The sequence below is a fragment of the Ambystoma mexicanum genome, chromosome 5q (genome assembly GCF_040938575.1).
Source record: "Ambystoma mexicanum isolate Mex_15411 chromosome 5q, UKY_AmexF1_1, whole genome shotgun sequence".
NCBI classification, from domain to species: domain Eukaryota; kingdom Metazoa; phylum Chordata; class Amphibia; order Caudata; family Ambystomatidae; genus Ambystoma; species Ambystoma mexicanum.
In genome coordinates, this window is record NC_090933.1 from 1,338,961,094 (window position 1) to 1,338,977,548 (window position 16,455).

Here is a 16,455-nt window from a genome sequence, read left to right on the forward strand (position 1 = left end):
GCAGGCACATATACCTGCCCAGAACACCTGCAGAAAGGCAGGCTGTCGTCTAGGATTTTTACGGGGTGGCACAATTCCCCAAAGTGCTAGGTGCCATTGATTGCACCCATGTGGCTTGTATGGGAGGATTGGTCCAAGAGACCCCCTCCCCTGCATCCTCTCCCCCGGTGAAGTCCATGGCTCGTCAGGGGTCCTCCCTGCCACCAGGGCCCAGGTGATGGGTGGGCCACTGGCTGAAGACATTGACCAAACCTGCTGAATTTAGCTAGGCCCTGGAAACCATTTTGTGAAATAAAGATGGTTTGAGCCCTGTGCACCGCAGCGCGGCCCCCACCCTTGGAGAGTTTCAATTATCCCTGTGGCCGCAGCTCTCTGGCAGATCCGCTGAGAGCCCGTTCCCCACGAACAGACGGACATGAGCTAGTGTTAGATACCAACACTGTAACATTTCGCCTTCCGCAGTGTATCGCTGTTTCCAGCATGACCCGGCCAGCAGGGCCTGGGTGGAAAAGAACTGTAAAACGGTCCCCTGACAAAAGCAGAGTCCCCAAACACTAATGAGCAAACCACCTGTGGTGAAACTTTTCTCTCCACGGCCCCTCTAACTAAAGACCTGTAAACTCCATAAAAATGGCAGAATGTGTGTTTATATGACATTAGGGATGAAGCACCCATATCCCTGTAGCTATGCGCAAATAGTAAAAGTGTCCCGGGGGGTTTTCGTGTTATGTGTTTCATCAAGAAGACTGCACCCCACGGTCCCGCGCCATAAATGAACTAATGCTGCTAGAGTGCAAAGGAAGACAAATGCAACCATATTGAGAGCTCACGTAAGGGGTGCACGAAAATGCACCATATGTATGTCCAAGCTCACCATGTTCCACTGCCGCCAGTCTCATTGGCGGGTTGTTCCTGCGTGCTCCACCAACCTTACTACTACCTCACTTACCGCGCATGTATAGGCATATAACAAAATGTTGTAGTTGTTAAAAACTTAGTGTACAAGTAATATGCTCTAATTGGCAACATGGATGTCACTAGCAATGTCAAAAACGTGAGCTTTGAAAAGACTCAATGAGTATTGTATATTATATGAATGTTTATGTCTCTTCCACCTAAAATATGCAACACACGAGGAAAATACCTTTGCAAGCACATGCAAGGCCATTCCCCATTCCCCCCAGTGAAGCCTGTCAGACGAAAGAGCAGAGGCCTGTGCTGCCCTGCTCCACCTCCCCCAATTCGGCTGGAGCCGCTTCAAGCATTCACATTCCCCCGCAGCACCCAAGGCCACGGCCTGCCACCTGAATTATTTACAACCCAGCAGTAAACCCCGGCCTTAAAACACAGATCCAAAGGTGCCCTTTCTTAGGCTCCACGACCCACTGGCTCACCTTAGGTTAATGGCCCCTGTAAAATTAGGACACCCAATATTATGGCAACACTACAGGAACACATCCATAATGACTTCTAACAAGACATGATAACGCGGACCGCCTGTTCCATGCCATGAGACCCAACCCTGCGACCTATGATACCCGGTCAACAGGACGATGGTAACCATGTATTGATGTATCGCCACAAGACCCCCCTCTAGGTGCATTCCTCCTGTGTTGCATTAACCTGTAGAATAACCTATTAGAAGATTTACCAGGGAAGATAATATTACAATGTTGAATGACTGCGGTGTGCGTGGCCCTAGGGCAGAAAGTCAGGAAAGACATTAATCTCTGACACTGGTCACGGTTGGCACAACAACACCATCCGGATGAGCCCAGCTGACCTGCCAGGCCCAGCCCAACCCACGAGGGTAACCAGTGACGTCCTCCAGCCACGGCAAACCACATCGCAGCAGCACCTATAGCTAGTCGTCGCCACCCAATCCCCACGAACTTGTGCCCCCTATAGCATGTAGGTTCTTATGACGCTTTTTGTAAATATATACGCCTGTCTTTGCTATTGTCAGACAGAGCGCTCTCAGAGTTTGCAGAGTTATTTGCATGCCCTATTCTTATTGATAAACTCCCATTTAAGCTCACCCGTACTTTGTCCTGGCCTTATTCCCATCCGGGGAGAGTCCATTATTGTCTCTCATTGTGGGGAGGATCGTGCTATCTGGGGACGCTCGCCTTCAGGCTCTATGTCCCCCCAGGGCATCTGAGCACATCTACAGAAACCGCAAGCACTGGCATTCCATCAACGTCCAGGTAGTATGTGATGCCAAGGGAATCATCACCTCAGTATATGCCAACTATCCAGGGTCCACCCACGACAGTTTCATTTACAGAATATCAACCCTAAACCGGGACCTAGAAGCTGGGCGGCATGGCGATACATGGCTGCTTGGTGAGAATAAATGCCTCTGCACATGCATGCATGTCACATACTGAGTAATGTCACAACCCCACTAATGATACCCATCATCACCTCCCCAGGGGACAGTGCCTACCCTCTGAGCACCCACATGATGATGCCAATTCGGAGCCCCACCACGCCACCCGAAGTAAGATACAACACAGCCCATATTGCAACCCGGGGCATAGTGGAGCGCACATTCGGAGTGCTCAAGTCACGCTTTCGCTCCCTTGACCGTTCTGGTGGGCAGCTACTATACGCTCCCCCAGTAGTGTGCAGGATCATAGTGGCAGCATGTGTCCTGCACAACGTTGCAACACGCCGGGCCTGCCGGTGGACATGGTGGTGCCCCCACATCCCCAACCACATGCACGCCCGCTGCACATGGGAGGGGAAAGGGCACGTGGTGAGGCAGCCCGTATGCAGCTGGTGGCTAATTACTTCACCTAAAATCACACCCCTGCGGATTGCACATAGCCCTGGCACATACCAGCTGACAATCAATGATGATGGCATAAGGGACAGTCAACTGTCAGTACCATACCAGCCTGAGATTGGTCACCTGGAAGTATTACATTGTGTGCATCCCTACCTACTTAAAGACAACCAATGATGTGTGATAAAAAAGACACATATATTTATGCTGCATGAATGACTACCCCCTTGCAAAATACAACATGAAACTAGTGCCATGTCACCCAACCCCTCCCCATCTCAGCTACCTAACACACCATGGCATGTCATACAATGTGAAAGCAACCAAATGAATGCACAACACATGACGCAAGTGTCACAAAGTGCACTGTCTGAAATGGAAACAGGCCACAGACAATATGCTCCCAGTAATCAATAAGAAACAGCACACATGAACAAATACTTACCAGCAACACAATACAGAAACACAGGATGAAACAGTGGCAAAATATGACAGTACAAAATCAAAGTAGTGCAAGTCTTACAACCTGAATACGCCAGCACATCGACCCCTTCCAACTGTACAGTGTTACTGCAACGCAAATGTCTCAGGGTACTGCATACAACATGAACTCCATCTGCAAAGAAGACGGCCTTGTGAAGACATGAGGAAGGAACCTGCAAATTAGGAGGAAGACATGGATGCACAAGCACATATCAATACACCATGCAGTGTACAAAACAACAACAATATCCACTAGGAATGTCTACATAGTATTGACTACAGACTGCCCACACAGCTCATGGGAGCCCAACGTCACTGTGTAATTCACTGTCACTTGGTCACACCCTTTGCAAGCCCATGGAAACGGGAAGCAGGAGGGGTGTGTGTCTCACAAACCCAAGCATCTAACCCAAACTCAGGACAAGCCTGCATGTGCCCAGCCGGAATACAGTGGAGGCCCACGGGAGCCACACAAGGCAACACACTGTAAAAAAAAAAGAAACATGGCCATGTGGGGGATGGGGTGGGAGAGGCCACCCATGAGGTTCGAGGACAGGGTGCACACCAACACCCACCTGTGTGGATGTTGCGGAAAAAAAAACCTCCTTGGGCTCATGGCCTGCACGGCTATGCCATTGTGGGAGAACTGCTGTCGCTCTCCTCACCCTCTGCCGCTACATCAGGAGGTGGTGGCACCCCATGCAAAGCCCTGGTATGGTCCTCCATGGCAGCAAGCATGCAGGTCTGGAAGGTCTGATTCTGGAGTATTAATGTGCAGAGATCCCCATGCAGCACCTCACGGGTTGCCTGCATTTCTGCACGCATAGCCTCGCGTGATGCCCGGATCTCCTCACGTGTTGCCTGCATCTCAGCTGAGAGCGAACGTGTGAGCTGTTCCAGCTGCTGTTCTGCCCTAAAATTAGTGTAAGCCTCAAGGTCAACCAGAGTCTGCCTGAGGGTATGTAGTTCTTCCCTCAGGGCTTCCCTGTGGGCCTGGGACTCTATTGATATCGATTGGTGCAGAGTCTCCAGTGCCACCCGTTGGTCCCTGTTGGACGCCAACATGTCTTCCCTGTGTGATTGGCAAATGGAGTCTGTTGCCTGCTGTAGTTGCTCCACTCTACGATTCAGGAACACTGTTAGCAAGGCAGAGAGCGAAAAGTCACTGGTGAGACAAAGTCCCAAGGCTGGGCCCACTCTTAGAGAGAGCAGAGCACAAATGCGCCCAAGATCACACAGTTACACTAGGCTTAGAAAGTCTTGCAGAGAGTTCAGAGAAGAGTTTAGAGAGGCTTAGAAAAGTTTAGCCAGGGTGTCCCAGACTAGCCCACGTTCAAAAGCCGGGGGCTAAATCTACCCCGTACAGTCGGTTGCAAGGGAAGCCAGGCGGGACACGGTACCTTAAGTGGGAAGGATCCTCCAGCGGTGGCAGTTGTTCCTGGTAGTGGTTGAAAGTTGCAGCGTCATCCAGGGGAAGAGAAGATTTCGACGTGGAGGAAAGATGAAGGTCGTTGCACTGCCAGGGCAGAAACCAGCCGCAGAGTTTTCCGGTTAAAGGTGGTACCTTTGTCTCGCGGTCGTGGTAAAACGTGGTATCCCGGTTGCCGGGGTGCTTGGCACGGGCAAGGCGGCCACGAGATACGTCGGGAAAGCGAAAAGATGGTGAAACTGGTTATCCCCACCAGTTAAAGGAAGAAGACTCTCCGGCGGGAGATCGCCTCTGTCGTTGGGAAAAAGTGGTGAGACAGTCCAGCAGGGCTCCACCGGTCGTGGTGTCGTGGCAGGTCGGCTCAGCTTCTCCCTCGTCGGATTCTTAGGTCCTGTGGCGACTTCTGAAGTTCCAGTCCCCAAAGACCTGCTTTTCTGCAGCAAACCCCCATTCACTCAGTCTAGCTGTCACTCAAACATGCTAAGTGGTGAGCCGGCCGGCTCACCACTTGGGCCAATCAGGAAGGAGTGCGACTTGAGTTGCCTAGGCAACTCAGTCCAGGGTGCCTAAATTCCCCTCCACCCCTCCTAAGTACCCCAGACATAGTGGCACCACTTTGGAGGGCTTCTGTGGAGAAGCCCGCCAAAAAGTGGAACAAAGGGCTCGACTTGGGTTGGAGTCACAGAAGAGAACACAAACGCCATTTTAGATTCAAGTTTTGGCAAAAAATACCAACCGGAGAATTAATATTAATGAAATAAACCGGCGGTATGTTCGAGGCTACCGTAAATAATTAAATAAAGATAGTAGCCTAAAACAATGGGAAATCCCATAGGAAAATATTTGCGGTCGAATATAAAAAGTAGTATCCACTGCCACCAGCCAAAACTCGATCAGGGGGGACGGAGACATGCCCCCTCGACTAACAGACCCTAGCAATCGAATTGCCCCAGCCAGTACGTCCACAATATGATGGTTTGTACTGGTTCTGTTCAGAATTTAAGACTAGTAAAGTCAATGGTGACTTTACATGCCCTGGGAGACAGTAGTCAGTCCCAGGGTATGGAGTCTATACTGGGGGGTCACTATGACACCCCTGTGTCACTGCACTGAGGGTGCTGTGTAACACACCTCACAAAAACACATGAAACCCTATGGAGTAAAAGACCCCATAGCCCATTAACCACTTCTAGATTCAAAGAAACACACTCAAATCATGTCCAAGAGTGAGGGTAAAAGAGTCTCACTCTTGGCAGGAGAAAAAAATAAACCCCAAAAATCCAGCAAAGCTGCTGGGGGACTCACTAGGTTAGGAAATTCAGCCTAAACAGAGAATTCTTCCTAACAGTGCCACACACTGAAACACATCCAGTGTCCAATAACACAGTCTTTGTGGGCTGATCAACGGTTGGTCCCTTTGACATCACAGGAAACACCTGTCATCTTCCACATGCAAACAGGCCCTTATGAAATGTTCTGCGGGCCAAGACTCCATCGGCCTGAATGGTCTAATCATTAACATAACCATGTGAAAATAGTGCCCCAGTGTGGGCTGTGAACAATGACCGAAACATAGCACATATGTCGCAATAGTGAAGAAAAATGTCTAGCAAAAAGGGGAGCATGGAAACAATCAGCCTGAATGAACACTTACAAAATGTGAACTATGTAGTTGCAAGATGACAGTTCAAGGTAAAGTGCACTATTGTGTGCCTAATTGGCAACTGTGGGCAGAAGGGATACAGTCATACCCAAATCCAAGGCACGTCAATGTATGGGAGGAAGCAAATGGGGGACCCATAACACTCAGGAGTACACACCCTCACCTGGCACTGAATCAGAACCCGTCACCCAAACAACATACACATGGATTACACACACACGCATGGCCACTCACCGGACAATGCTTCGTAATCAGGTAGATCTCCCACACCTTGGATCTGTTCCTCTGTGACGAAGGTCCCAGCAACAGACTCATGTTCAGTGAGTTTGTTGTCCTCTTGTGGAGACCCACCGCCAGTCACCAGAGTAGCAGCATGATTTGAGGCCAGCTTGTTCTTTGCTCTGCATTTCAGGTAATTCCACCGCTTGTAGCAATCATCAGCTGTGCGCCTCACAAATCCAAGGGCACTTATGCGGTCCGCGATGGTCTGCCAGTGTGCCCTACGTTGACCAGGTGTGGTCTTGCACCCTGCAGTCACCAACATTTCGCGGCTATGTGCCGACACATAGGTCACAAGTGCATCAAGTTCCGGGTCATTAAAGTTAGGCTTCCTTGACGTGCCGGAGTGTGTAGCCGTGTCTGGGGTCTCAGCCTGTTGTGCCAGAGCACCCTTCTTCCTCTTCTTCAAAGGTGGAGCGGAGCCTGAGTGGCTTACGCTGCTCTGGTCAGTAGGGGCAGAAGCGCAGGTGGACTGGGTACTGGGAGTGTGTGAATGCACAATGACCATAGGTCTTGGTGTAGGCATTGGTTGCAGGGTGATGTTGGCAGGGGGAACGTCAGTTTGATGGACCTGGACCGACACTGCCCCTGCAGCCTCACCACCCTGACTACTTGGGGCAGCAGATGACATAGCTGCCCCAGATCCACGTGGCTTGGTGACAACAACTTGCACCACCACACGTGGCCTAGACTTGCCGACCTGGAAGTCAGCCTGGGAGTCATCCTGTGCCAGGTCAGGTGCCACAATGGGCTGGTCCAACAAGGGCTGAGCTGGGATGGTGTCAGCCACGTTTCCCTCAACCATGGGGGGGGCATGGGTGTCCCTGATTGGTCCTCCACACATGGGGGTATAGGGGCACCCTGCAAATCCCAGCCATGTCCCCTACCGCGCCCACCACAGCCACCTTTTGAAGGTCGGCCACCTTTGCCTCCCTTACCGCTTGGTCGCCTCCCAACCATGGCACTGATGTTGTTGTGTGTATGGGAGTTGCAGTAAACAATTGTCCTGGGCAATTGGGGGTCAAAGGGGTAGGGTACTAGATGGAATTCGTACCCTAGTGCTCTACCAAGGCTGTCTGTGACCCCTGGGGGAAGATGACGGGTCGCGCAACGCACAGGCAGCTCAAAATCAAACAATAACGTGCACGCAACCCCTTGTAGACCACGTGCGTGAATAAATCAACCCGCACTACGCTGTGGCACCCAGAAACACAAAAATAAGCGTATGCGTAATACATGCAGCCTACAATGACCTCTGAAGGGGTACGCGACACACGGGGCAAGCACAGTTGTTAAATACGTGTGCGACTCACTGTCTGCCTGGAAAAAGAACGTGAAAAATACGCGCGTGTGCGCGTTGGCATCACCCCCGCCAAAAGAAGAATTGTACGCTGTCTGAGGAGACAGGACAAAAGAAGAAGTGAACGCTGTTTGAGGAAACAGGCCCAAAAGAAAATCAGAAAAAAGCTGTCAGAGGTAACAGGGAGTACGAACTAGAAACGCTGTGAAGTAATCGCGTGTGAACCGACAAGAAGTACAGATTTCACCCACTCGCTCTCCACGAAAAGCACGTAGAAGGAAATGGCGTCCTACACGTAGCTTTTAAACCGGCCCACACGTACATGTCACATACTCATGTACGCGGGCCCTTTCCTCCAATTACACGCGATGACACTCGGACGTGCAGTTTTTCCACGTGTGCTCTGTCATCACGTGCTATGAGGGAAATGCCCGTGCATGTAATGTAACTTACGCGCTTACACGCTAAGGCCCTTTCCTCGAATTACACGCTGACGTGCAATTTTTTCACGTGCCAAATCACTCCGTATCAAGCTGGCCACGTGAAAACACACGGAAGACCACGCTCCTGCCCTGAAGGCCGAATTACTGCCCCCCCAGAGCCCCGAGCATGCTCCCACCTGCCATCTGCTCCTGCCTGACTGCCTGCTGCCCACATGCCCTGCCATTTGCTGCCTGCACGTCAGCCAGGGGTGCAGTTGCTGTGACCACCCCTGCTGGAACCGAAGACTCCCGACTGGGATTCCATCGCTCCACAGCCCAGCCCCAGGACCCAGTTGCCCACCCACTCCTGCCTCTGGGGTTGCCATGTCCAGCACAACACCATCTGGCAGCACTGGCACCCCCAGCCAGAGAGGCAGAGGGCCACCAGCTTCAGTGCCAGGGAAGTTGGTGTCCTGGTGGAGCAAGTCCTGGGGCAGTATGATGCCCTCTTTGGATGTTTGCGCGCCGACAATGAAGGACGGACCAGGATCTGGATGGACATCGTGACTGCCATCAACGCGGAGGGGGTGGCAGTCCGCGACTTACATCATATCAAGAAGCGCTGGGAGGACTTCAGGTCCAAGACCCTCAACAAGGCCAGGTGCCTCGCTAAGGCAGCGGATGCCAAGGGCCGCCAGGGCCAGCTGTTGGACCACCAAATGAGGGTCCTAGAACGCATATGCCCAGCGCTCTACGTCCAGATCCTTGAGAGGCAGACCCGTCTGGAGTTGAGCGGTAAGTGTACATGTATGGTGATTAGACGCTGTGCGGGTCGTGGTGTGCCAGTAGTGTGCAGGTTGCACATGTGTTTTTGTAGGGCCATGTAGGGATGTGTATGAACATGGGCGTGAGGCTGCCACATGTGAGTCCTCTCAGGTGTGAGACACATTAATGGTGTATGTGTTGGTAAGCATGCTGGGCAAATGCAGGTGTGGGAGCACACATGTTTGAATTTCTGTGTATGTACATTCGCATGGTTGTGGCATGGATGGTGGTTCATAATGCATGTATCTGCGCTGTGTACATGTGCATGTATGTGGATTTCACAAGTGTGCAACTCTGATGCAGCATGGATGCACGTGACACTGATATGTAGAAGGCTGAATGTCAGATGTGACATGTATGGCGATCTCATCACTGCGACAGTTGGTGGAGATGTACACATGCATGTAAGTGTGGTGGCGTGTGTGCATGTCTAGTGCACTCCCAGTGTTTCATGTGATGTCAGGCTCACCTTTGGCTGTACATGCTGTTGTATGTGTATGGATGGTGCTGCCTGGTGCAATATTGCTGTGGAAATGCTCATGTGTGTGAGTTAAAATGACATGTGTGTCGTGGAGTGTGATACCGTGTCTGAAGTTTGACAATGCCACTCATGTACAACTGTCATGTGTGTATCAGTCCAATGCACTGTGCCCTGATGCCTGTGTTTTATCTCTCCCTTTCTGCAGCGTTGACTGATGAAGAGGGCGGAGAGGGTGCTGTGGAGCACAGCGGCAGGGATCGCACCACCAGCCGGAGATGCAAGGCCCGGCTCCCCTCCCAGATTGTCATCTCATCGGGGAGAGAGGAGTCTGGTGCCGCGTCCCAGGCCGCAGCTGCCGAGGGTAGGTCCAAGAGGCGGAGGTTGGAGGTGGACCCCTCGGCAGCAGAAGGGGCAGCTGAGACCCCACAGGGTCCGACAGAGGAAGGTGGCATGGAGTCATCCAGGTTGGTGGGGGGTTTGGTGGAGGAGGAGGCCGTGGAAGGGACACACACGGTGTCTGGAGGTGGGGATTCCACTGGTGCTAGTGGTGCAGTGCAGGACCAGGGACAGGAGGCAGCACAGGCTGCCGCGGAGGTGCCTGTGTGCAATCCTGTCCCTGATCCTGTCACTGCATCATCTGGCACCAGCAGGGATGCCTACGTCCAGACCCGTTTTCAGGGAGGGGATGAGCGCACAACAACTGGCCTTCCTCTCCCTGCAGACGTGGCTATCCGGGACCGTGTTGAGCCTGTCCTGGCTGGGATAGCGTTGCGTCAACGGGGCATGCGAGTTGACGTACGGTCTTTTCATGAAGAGACTGCACGTCATCTCGGGTGCCTCTTTGACCGTGTTGACCTACTGGGACGGGTCACCAGTGCTGGATTCCTCCGTGTGCTGGACCTCCTTGCGACCCCCTCCTCACCTGAACCCCCAATGCACCGTCGTCCTCCATGCCATCTTCCCACCCATGTATCACCTGGGTACCCTGTGGAGCTGCCTCTGACCCTGCGGCCAGGCTGGTGGAGGACACATCCCTGCCACAGTCGGGAGTCGGACGTCCAGCAGGGGTGGCCACCTCAACAACTGCACCCCAGCCAGAGGAGGATGTGCAGGCAGCAAGAGCCAGGGCACAGGCAGAGGCACAGCAGCAGCAGCAACAAGGTGGGAGCCATGATGGCTCGGGGCCTTCGACATCGGAGGGGTAGGCATCAGCAAGAGGGCAGGAGGACCCAGGACTGGAAGTGTCTTCCGTGTGGCAGCGGTTAGGCCATGCTATAGATGCGGAGCGGCAGTGGGAAGAAGAGGCACGGCTCACAATGGTCAGGGCGGAGAACTTCATGCGTAGGGCTCTGAGGCTGGCCGAGTGCCTCGAGGCAATTCGCAGGGAGTTGGAGGAGAACATGTCGTTGTCCCTGCAAACCCTCTGGGCCATGGAAGAGGACCGCCTCCAGGACATTGAGCAGGAGTTCGATGATGCCCTGGCCCGGGACATCCAAAAGTGAGCCGTTGGACTAGCCGGCTGCCATTGTAAATAGTTTTTAGAGTTAGGTTTCCTTTTCCTTTTCCTTTTATTTGTGGTCAATGGACAATGCCACACACATTTGTATATAGTTTTATTTTTAGGCAGTTTCTTAGGTAGATTTCATTTGTTTGGTTGGGCTCATGGACCCTTTACATCGTTGGACAATGGATTGATTTCTTTTTTTTTATTTTGCACATGGATTAATGGATTTTTATTTTGGACAATGGATTGTATAAAGTTAGATCATGGATTAATTTGGATTTTTTTTTCATTATGGACATGGAGTAATGGGTTTTTTTTCAGGAAAATGTATTGTAAATAGTTGGACTATGGATTGATTTCTCTTTTTTATTTATCATTATGAACATGAAACAATGGATATCTTTTTTTTACCTTTCCTTTGGATTTGCGTTGGTGGAGGGAGACATTGGACTGTTTTTCTTTCCATTTTGTTTGGATTGGTTATCATTTTCATTCACTCTTGTTTTTCACATGCTTTTCATTTCATGTTTGATATTTTGGTATGCTTTCATTTCATTTATTTATTTATGTACATAATACATTTTCATATTTTAGTTCCATGTGCGGGATTCGCTCATTGGGTTGATGCATGTGAAAATGTGGGTTTACACAATCAATGCCAACCGGTGTATGTGTGTGATGGACATGTGTAGATGTACATAGTTGACTTTTGGTTTGTGTCTTGAGATAGGCATGTCAGTGTGGGGTGGATTGGGAAACCATTGCGTCTCAAGAATGGGGTGGCGTGATGTGGTTTTTTGGTGTAGAAGTGGGCCATGATTGTGCATCTTTATTTCGTGTAGGGGGGGACATGAGTGGGACATGAGTGGGGGCCTGCTGGCAGGTGCCTCTGACTGCTGGGTGGTGGGGGTGCAGGGGGACATGAGTGGGGGCCTGCTGGCAGGAGCCCCTGACTGCTGGGGGGTGGGGGCACAGGGGGACATGAGTGGGGGCCTGCTGGAAGGTGCCCCTAACTGCTGGGGGCTGGGGGACATGAGTGGGGGCCTGCTGGCAGGTGCCCCTGACTGCTGAGGGGTGGGGGTGCAAGGGGACATGAGTGGGGGCCTGCTGGCAGGTGCCCCTGACTGCTGGGGGGTGGGGGCGCAGGGGGACATGAGTGGGACATGAGTGGGGGCCTGCTGGAAGGTGCCCCTGACTGGTGGGGGGTGGGGGTGCTGCGGGACATGAGTGGGGGCCTACTGGAATGTGCGCCTAACTGCTGGGGGGTGGGGGTGCAGGGGGACATGAGTGGGGTCCTGCTGGAAGGTGCCCCTGACTGGTGGGGGTTGGGGGCGCTGGGGGACATGAGTGGGGGCCTGCTGGCAAGTGCCCCTGACTGCTGGGGGGTGGGGGTGCAAGGGGACATGAGTGGGGGCCTGCTGGCAGGTTCCCCTGACTGCTGGGGGGTGGGGGTGCAGGGGGACATGAGTGGAACATGAGTGGGGGCCTGCTGGCAGGTGCCCCTGACTGCTGGGGGGTGTGGGTGCAAGGGGACATGGGTGGGGGTCTGCTGGCAGATGCCCCTGACTGCTGGGGGGTGGGGGTGCAGGGGGACATGAGTGGGACATGAGTGGGGGCCTGCTGGTAGGTGCCCCAGACTGCTGGGGGGTGGGGGTGCAAGGGGACATGAGTTGGTGATCGGTAGTGCAAGCTGACATGTGGCTTGGCTGGGGGGCATGCCCATGGTGGATGGGCTGCCTGCGGGACATGACCAGGGGTGCAGGGTAGTCCCCTGTGGTGTGGGTTGCCTGCCTGCAGGGGCCGTGGAGGGTGTAGAGGAAACACCTGGGAGGACCCATACTGCCAATTCACGTGTAGGACTTGTGTGTGAAACTACCCGCGCACCCCAGGAATACACGTACCCCACTCACACAGGCCCTTTCGCGTGTGAAACTTCCTGTGCACCCCAGTAATACACATACCCCACTCGCACAGGCCCTTTCGCGTGTGACACTTCCAGCGCACCCCAGGAATACACGTACCGCACTCGCACAGGGCCAATTGCGTGGTAAACTTCCTGCGCACCCCAGGAATACACGTACCCCACTCGCACAGGCCCTTTCGCGTGTGAAACTTCCCACGCACCCCAGGAATACACGTACCCCACTCCCACAGGTCCAATCGAGTGTGAAACTTCCCGCGCACCCCAGGAATACACGTACCCCACTCGCACAGGGACAATCGCGTGTGATACTTCCCGCGAACCCCAGTAATACACGTACCCCACTCACACAGGGCCTTTCGCGTGTGAAACTTCCCGCGCACCCCAGGAATACACGCACCCCACTCACACAGGCCCTCTCGCATGTGATACTTCCCGGGCACCCAAGAATACACGTACCCCACTCGCACAGGGCCAATCGCGTGTGAAACTTCCCGCGCACCCCAAGAATACACGTACCCCACTCGCACAGGGACCTTTCGCGTGTAAAACTTCCTGCGAACCCCAGTAATACACGTTCCCCGCTTGCCGTGTGCTGTGTGGCGGCCCTGTATACTGGTCCAGGGTTATCGCAGCCCTTTGCGCTGGATTGGGGATTTTGATGGCTTTTCGAAAATCCATGAATACGCTGTGCGCGGAAATGGATTTTAGCGCAAGCGGCTGGCGCAGAGATTCGCACGCGCACACTGTGCGCCAGCCGCGTGCGCCACTTGTGCGCTACTTGTGCGCTGAATTCTATGAATTACCCCCTTTAACTTTGCAATTTTCAATGTCTGAACTGAGGTGAGTTTCTTGCAAACAGGCAATGTCTACTTTGTGTCTAGTAAGTTGGGAGATATATTTGCTGCATTTAATGAGATGATTCATTCCCTTAACATTACAAGTAATAAGCTTATTTGACATTGTTATATTGTAATTGTGAATCAAACATCATTAGAGTATAATAAAAGGGGAGAGTTTGTATAAGCATAAGCAATGGCAAAACCAGGAGCATTGCATAAGAAAAAAATTAACCTTCAAGCATGTCATGGTGTAGGGACAATAAGAAAAACACAGTAGGGTGGGAATAAGGATAAGTAGACAAATAGTAGTGATTACAAAAAAGGTAATGTGGATAGTTGATGTGATAACAATAGAAAGAATTGAGTAATGACCACATAAAATACCATAGCATGAATGAAAAAATACCATGAGGGTTTCAAGAGCAGAACTGCGGGCAAGCATAGGAGGTAAGAGTTATCCCACAGAAGATAATAAGATATATCAACACTATATAATAAATAGGGCATCACATTAACTATTAGTGTCAGGAATTGGGGCTGGCGAACAAAAAGGCGTACGGTGCACTGAAAGACTACAGTTTCGAGCAGCCCTGGGGTGAATTAGCAGTAATTCGAGCTTTGAGCGCACGAATAGCTGAGAACTGATTGTATGGACTATTTCAACCGCTGGCCACCCGTGCTTAGGTGAGGCTTATTAACGGGTATGCAGCACAGGCGGTCACAGCGGTTTGCGTGAGGAGTTTTGGACATCTGTGGGACGCCAAAGGAATGATTCATCACCTTCATCCCGGGCTGCAGCGGTGAGCACGAAGCCGGTCCAGTGATTCTACGCTCTGCAGCATCTGGTCTGGGTCGTCCCTTGGGAGGCCCGGACCTTCATGTTAAGTGGTTGGGGAGTGAATGTGGGCATGTGTCTACATTATGGTTACCTGCATTGCTGAGCCCGACAGGCAAAGGGGTTACAGGGGTTGGAATTGGAATACATAATATGTACAGTTGCTTAAAAAGACATTACGTGCCTTCTCGCTTAGAGCGAATGTTTATGGACCAGACTACCCTTGCATTGTGTTTAGTTCCATGTTTGGTTAAGCAGCATTCCATGCTTTGAAGGGTCTCCTTTTCAATATTACGCTACTCGTGTTTGCTTTTGCGAGCCCAAGGGGCCATGTGTTTGTCTCTCTCGTGAAGGGGATAAACCCTGTGTGTGTTACATACAGCTTGCTCTTGTGATAAGTGTTTTCAGTGCCACAGCTCAATATCTGTTCCATGCGCTAGGCAGCAGGGATGCAAGGTATTAAGTGCTGCCCTGTGAAACTAAGTACTGGTGGCAGACTTCATGTTATGCATGCTTTATGTACTATGTCTTCTTGGTGTATCATGTTGTGTCACAAGCTACATGGTGGTAATCCCACACAGTGATAGGTAGGAGGAAGGTCAAAACAGGAGGTTACTAGTAAGCAAGCATCATAGCAAACAGGTTGTCAGGAAGGCTGGTGTTAGGATTGCATTTTTATGTGTGTTTTCTTTTTCCTTGAAAATCCCTTTACCTATCCAAGTTACGAAACCCTTACCCTTTTTCTGGTGTTCCTACTACCCCTTCCCTATCCACAACCTCTCCCTAATCCCTCTTCCCCCCATTGGCTGTCACGTGGTCACCTGTTATTCTAACATCAGGAGCCCGTGCCAACCACAGTGGGAGGGGTCGATCTATCCGGCTTCTGTGGTTCGGGGGAGGGTGTCGAACCCTCACCCTTTGCATGTGATATCTGACAATTAGAACCAAAAGAGTGAAATGTAAATATAATGAGTTGAGCAGGATACAAACATATAAGATCAAAGTGGAATACATCAGAAGGTGAATAATAAGATCATGTTTGTAAGGTAGCGTGAGTAGGGTCTATATTTTTAATAGGTGTTCTGGACTTGTCTCTGGAGCAATTAGAGTTGGGAGAGGAATCTAGAAGTGCTGATGGAGTAGGTCTATTTCGGGAAACACTGAATTTGGGTTGTTTGCTCTTAGATCTTTTGAACACGGGTTGCAATGAATGGGGATCCGAGTTAGGAGCATTGGATGTATTATCAGAGATCGGAGAAGTATCCATTGGTATTGAATGAAGTGACTGGAGTAGATTGTAAAGTTTGCTGGGTTCTGTGAATTCCTTGGTCGGGCCATCCGGAATAGTGATAATCATTCTCGCAGGATCAAGCAAGCCATGCCATATCTAATGCCTAGGGTTTTCATAAGCGGTCTTAAATCTAAAAAGGTTTTCCTTCTGGCTTGGGTGGATTTTGAGAAATCAGGGGAGATAAAGATTTGATGTCCTTGAAATATAATAGGGGATTTTTTCTTGGCAGCCAATAAAATGTGGCGTGCTTGTTGGTGCCTGAGGAAGCAAGCAATAAATGGTCTTGGTGCTGAATTATTGGCGGAGAATCTAGGTCTTATACGATGAACTTGCGGTAGTTCCAGTGGTGGAGAAAAAGTGATACCCAATGCTGCAGGGATCCAATCTGT